Raw genomic sequence first — 6,488 nt, 5'->3', positions numbered from 1 at the left:
TCCCTCCTGCATGGAGGACTTTCCTGCATGATGACTCCATCATGTTCTGACAATCCCTATTAAACTCCTCTCCAAACACCTCCACCTAGAGCACAGCCTTGCTTACCATGTTCAGGCTCAGAAACCCAACACACCTCTCACAGACTTTTCATGACATAGATGCCCCACTCACACTGCTCAAGATCCAATCCAACACCCACACCATGCCACCTACACGTGTGGACATATTCCTCACCTTGCTCCAGCTCTGACTCTCTGTGGCAGGCCACCCACACACAAGGAGACCTTCCTCACCTTGTTTAGGCTCTGTTATGGCTTAAGTTATGTGCCCCCTGGAAAAAAAGATACAATGAAGTCCTAGCTCATAGTTCCTCAGAGCACTGCAGATGTGATTAGCTAAGATGAAGCCATATTGAAGTAGTGAGAGTGTTAGTCACTTTGTCGTGTCCAACTCTTTGTGACCCTATGGACTATAGCCTGCCAGGCTCCTCTGTCCATGGGATTTTTCAGGCAAGAATACTGGCATGGGTTGCCATTTCCTTCTCCAGGAGATCTTCCCCACCCAGGGATCAAACTCAGGTCTCTTATGTGTCCTGAATTGGTTGGCGGGTTCTTTACCACTAGTGCCACCTGGATTGGTGGGTTTCTAATCCAACAAAACAGATGCCCTTAGAAGAAGATGCCCAATACAATGGAGAAAAGACAATCTCTTTAACAAGTGGTGCTGGGAAAACTGGTCAACCACGTGTAAAAGAATGAAACTAGAACACTCTAACACCATACACAAAAATAAACTCAAAATAGATTAAAGATCTAAACATAAGACCAGAAACTATAAAACTCCTAGAGGAAAACAGGCAAAACACTCTCTGACATAAATCACAGCAGGATCCTCTAAGACCCACCTCCCAGAGTAATGGAAATAAAAGCAACAATAAACAAATGGGACCTAGTTAAACTTAAAAGCTTTTGCACAACGAAGGAAACTATAAGCAAGGTGAAAAGACAGCCTTCAGAATGGGAGAAAATAATAGCAAAAGAGGCAACTGACAAACAACTAATCTCAAAAATATACAAGCAACTCCTGCAGCTCAATTCCAGAAAAATAAACGACCCAATCAAAAAATGGGCCAAAGAACTAAACAGACATTTCTCCAAAGAAGACATACAGATGGCTAACAAACACATGAAAAGATGCTCAATATCACTTATTATCAGAGAAATGCAAATCAAAATCACAATGAGATACCATCTCACGCCAATCAGAATGGCTGCTATCAAAAAGTCTACAAACAATAAATGCTGGAGAGGGTGTGGAGAAAAAGGAACCCTCTTACACTGTTGGTGGGAATGCAACCTAGTACAGCCACTATGGAGAACAGTGTGGAGATTCCTTAAAAAACTGGAAATAGAACTGCCTTATGACCCAGCAAGCCCACTGCTGGGCATACACACCAAGGAAACCAGAATTGAAAGAGACACATGTACCCCAATGTTCATCGCAGCACTGTTTATAATAGCCAGGACATGGAACCAACCTAGATGTCCATTGGCAGATGAATGGATAAGAAAGCTGTGGTACATAATACACAACGGAATATTACTCAACCATTAAAATAATGCATTTGAATCAGTTCTAATGAGATGGATGAAACTGGAGCCTATTATACAGAGTGAAGTAAGTCAGAAAGAAAAACACCAATACAGTATACTAATGCATATATATGGAATTTAGAAAGATGGTGATGATGACCCTATATGTGAGACAGCAAAAGAGACACAGATGTAAAGAACAGTCTTTTGGGCTCTGTGGGAGAAGGTGAGGGTGGGATGATTTGAGAAGGTAGCATTGAAACGTGTATATTACATATGTGAAGTGGATCGCCGGTCCAAGTTCAATGCATAAGACAGGGTGCTCGGGGCTGGTGCACTGGGATGACCCTGAGGGATGGGATGGGGAGGGAGGTTGGAGGGGGGTTCTGGACGGGGAACATATGTGTGCCTGTGGCTGGTTCATGTCGATGTTTGGCAAAAACCACTACAATATTGTAAAATTATTAGCCTCCAATTAAAATAAATAAATTATTTTAAATAAAACTGAAGACATCCAATGAGGTTGAATCACTGTGTTGTACACCTCAAACTAACATAACATTGCAAATCAGCTATACTACAATAGTTTGTGTGAAGAGACACATGTACAGGGAGAATGTCAGGCAATGATGAAGGCAGAGATTAGAGTCACTCACTGGAAAACCAAGGGATACCAAAGACTGCTGGAAAATCCCCAGAAGCCAAGAAAAGGCAGAGAAGGAGCCCTCTGCAGACTCAGAGGGGGCATGGCCCTACTGACACCTTAATTTCACACTTTCAGCCTCCAGGACTAAGACAATACATTTCTGTTGCTTTAAGCCACCCGCTTTTCAGTAGTCTGTTAAGGCAGTTCTAGAACACTAATACTAATTTTGTATTGGCAAGTGGGATACTGTATGGCTATAACAGATACCTTAAGATGTGGAATTTCACCCTAAATTTTAAATATCTTAAAAATTGGAACTGACTAGTGGGTAGATTTGAGGACTTCTCTGGTGGCTCAGATGGTAAAGCGTCTGCCTACAATGCAGGAGACCTGGGTTCGATCCCTAGGTTGAGAAGATCCCCTGGAGAAGGAAATGGCAAGCCACTCCAGTACTCTTGCCTGGAAAATCCCATGGGCGGAAGAGCCTGGTAGGCTGCAGTCCATGGGGTCATGAAGAGTCGGACACGATTTCACTTTCACTTTCACTTTCAGTGGGTAGATAATGGCTTCCCAGGTAGCTCAGTGGCAAAGAATCCATCTGCCAATGCAGGAGACACGGGCTCAATTCATGGGTAGGGAAGATCCCATGGAAGTTCAGTTCAGTTCAGTTGAGTCACTCAGTCGTGTCCAACTCTTTGCAACCCCATGAACTGCAGCACACCGGGCTTCCCTGTCCATCACCAACTCCCAGAGCTTACTCAAACTCATGTCCATAGAGTCAGTGATGCCATCCAACCATCCCATCCTTAGTAGAACCCTTCTTCTCTCACCTTCAATCATTCTCAGCATCAGAGTCTTTTCAAATGAGTCAGTTCTCTGCATCAGGTCGCCAAAATATTGGAGTTTCAGCTTCAACATCAGTCTTTCCAATGAATATTCAGGACTGATTTCCTTTATCATCAACTGGTTAGATCTCCTTGCTGTTCAAGGGACGCTCAAGAGTCTTCTCCAACACCACAGTTCAAAAATATCAGTTCTTTGGTGATCACCCTTCTTTATGGTCCAACTCTCACATCCATACATGACTACTAGAAAGACCAAAGCTTTGACTAGATGGGCCCTTGCTGGCAAAGTAATGTCTCTGCTTTTTAATATGCTATCTAGGTTGGTCATAACTTTTCTTGCAAGAAGTAAGTGTCTTTTAATTTCATGGCTGCAGTCACCATCTGCAGTGATTTTGGAGCCCCCCAAAATAAAGCCTGTCACTGTTTCCATTGTTTCTCCATCTATTTGCCATGAAGTGATGGGACCAGATGCTATGATCTTAGTTTTCTGAATGTGGACTTTTAAGCCAACTTTTTTACTCTTTTCTTTCACTTTCATCAAGAGGCTTTTTAGTTCTTCTTCACTTTCTACAATAAGGGTGCTGTCATCTGCATATCTGAGGTTATTGATATTTCTCCAAGCAATCTTGATTCCAGCTTGTGCTTCATCCAGCCCAGCATTTCTCATGATGTACTCTGCATTTAAGTTAAAAAGGTAGGGTGACAATATACACCCTTGATGTATTCTTTTCCCGATTTGGAACCAGTCTGTTGTTCCATGTCCAGTTCTAACTGTTGCTTCTTGATGTGCATATAGGTTTCTCAAGAGGCAGGTCAGGTGGTCTGGTATTCCCATCTCTTTCAGAATTTTCCAGTTTGTTGTGATCCACACAGTCAACAGCTTTGGCATAGTCAAGAAAGCAGAAATAGATGTTTTTCTGGAACTCTCTTGCTTTTTCAGTGATCCAACGGATGTTGACACTTTGATCTCTGGTTCCTCTGCCTTTTTAAAATCCAGCTTGAACATATGGAAGTTCATGGTTCGTGTACTGTTGAAGCCCGGCTTGGAGAATTTTGAGCATTACTTTACTAGTGTGTGAAATGGGTGCAATTGTGCAGTAGTTTGAGCATTCTTTGGCATTGCCTTTCTTTGGGACTGGAATGAAAACTGACCTTTTCCAGTCCTGTGGCCACTGCTGAGTTTTCCAAATTTGCTGGCATATTGAGTACAGAGCTTTCACAGCATCATCTTGTAGGATTTGAAATAGCTCAACTGGAATCCCATCACCTCCACTAGCTTTGTTCATAGTGATGCTTCCTAAGGCCCACTTGACTTCACATTCCAGGATGTCTGGCTCTAGGTGAGTGATCACACCATCATGGTTATCTGGGTCATAAGATTTTTTTGTATACTTCTTCTGTGTATTCTTGCCATGTCTTCTTAAAATCTTCTGCTTCTATTAGGTCCATACCATATTTGTCCTTTATTGTGCCCATCTATTCAAGAAATGTCCCCTTGGTATCTCTGATTTTCTTGAAGAGATCTCTAGTCTTTCTCATTCTGTTGTTTTCCTCCATTTCTTTGCATTGATCAATGAGGAATACTTTCTTATCTCTCTTTGCTATTCTTTAGAACTCTGCATTCAAATGGGTGCATCTTTCCTTTTCTCCTTTGTCTTTCACTTCTCTTCTTTTCACAGCTACTTGTAAGGCCTCCTCAGACAGCCATTTTTCCTTTTCGCATTTCTTTTCCTTGGCGATGGGCTCGATCACTGCATCCTGTACAATGTCATGAACCTCCGTCCATAGTTCATCAGGCACTCTGTCTATCAGATCTAGTCCCTTGAATCTATTTGTCACTTCCACTGTATAATCATAAGGGATTTGATTTAGGTCATAACTGAATGTTCTGGTGGTTTTCCCTACTTTCTTCAATTTAAGTCTGAATTCGGCAACAAAGAGTTCATGATCTGAGCCACAGTCAGCTCACAGTCTTGTTTTTGCTGACTGTATTGAGCTTCTCCATCTTTGGCTGCAAAGAATATAATCAATCTGATTTTGGTATTGACCACCTGGTAATGTCCATGTGTAGAGTCTTCTTTTGTGTTGTTGGAAGAGGGTGTTTGCTATGACCAGTGCGTTCTCTTGGCAAAACTCAATTAGCCTTTGCCCTGCTTCATTCTGTACTCCAAGGCCAAATTTGCCTGTTACTCCAGGTGTTTCTTGACTTCCTACTTTTGCATTCCAGTCCCCTATAATGAAATGGACATCTTTTTTGGGTATTAGTTCTGGAAGTTCTTATAGATCTTCATAGAATCATTCAACTTCAACTTCTTCAGCATTACTGGTTGGGGCATAGACTTGGATTACTGTGATATTGAATGGTTTGCCTTGGAAACGAACAGAGATCATTCTGTCGTCTTTGAGATTGCATCCAAGTACTGCATTTCAGACTCTTGGTTGACCATGATGGCTACTCCATTTCTTCAAAGGGATTCCTGCCTGCAGTAGTAGATATAATGGTCATCTGAGTTAAATTCACCCATTCCAGTCCATTTTAGTTTGCTGATTCCTAAAATGTCAGTGTTCACTCTTGCCATCTCCTGTTTGATCACTTCCAATTTTCCTTGATTCATGGACCTAACATTCCAGGTTCCTATGCAATATTGCTCTTTACAGCATCGGATTTTACTTCCATCACCAGTCACATCCACAGCTGGCTGTTGTTTTTGCTTTGGCTCCATCTCTTCATTCTTTCTGGAGTTCTTTCTCCACTGATCTCCTGTTACATATTGGGCACCTACCAACCTGGGGAGTTCATCTTTCAGTGTCCTATCTTTTTGCCTTTTCATACTGTTCATAGGGTTCTCAAGGCAAGAATACTGAAGTGGTTTGCCATTCCTTTATCCCCTGGAAGAAGAAATGGCACAAACTTATCCAGTATTATGCCTGGAAAACTCTACTGACAGAGGAGCCTGGTAGACTGCAATTCATGGGGTCACAAAGAGTTGGACATCACTTAGTGACTGACCACAAACACAAATGGGTAGATGCTAGAAGAATTTTGAGGTTCGTGGTAGAAGAAGCCTAGATTGCCTCAAAGAGAATCTTGCTTGAAATATTAATATTAAAGGTGCTTTTTGAGAGGTTCTTCCCTGGTGGCTCAGATGGTAAACAATCTGCCTGCAATATAAGATACCCAAGTTCAATCCCTGGATCAGGAAGATCCCCTGCAGAAGGGGATGGCAACCCACTCCAGTATTCTTTCCTGGAGAATCCCGTGGACAAAGGAGCCTGGCGGGCTATAGTCCACAGGGTCACCAAGAGTCACTAAAGTGATTGCTGCTGCTGCTGCTGCTAAGTCACTGGGATTCTCCAGGCAAGAACACTGGAGTGGGTTGCCATTTCCTTCTCCAATGCATGAA

The 6,488-nt window shown here is 42.4% G+C and overlaps 1 non-coding gene across 1 annotated transcript; it reads left to right on the top strand.

Annotated features, from left to right (window-relative positions):
• The first annotated feature begins 2,582 nt into the window (after positions 1–2,582).
• Positions 2,583–2,654, top strand: TRNAC-ACA (transfer RNA cysteine (anticodon ACA)). Its single transcript has one exon. It is a non-coding gene; the product is annotated as a tRNA-Cys (tRNA).
• Positions 2,655–6,488: the final 3,834 nt, after the last annotated feature.

This window comes from Capricornis sumatraensis, chromosome X (genome assembly GCF_032405125.1).
Source record: "Capricornis sumatraensis isolate serow.1 chromosome X, serow.2, whole genome shotgun sequence".
Lineage (NCBI taxonomy): Eukaryota > Metazoa > Chordata > Mammalia > Artiodactyla > Bovidae > Capricornis > Capricornis sumatraensis.
This window is presented reverse-complemented; position numbering and strand designations above follow the sequence as displayed.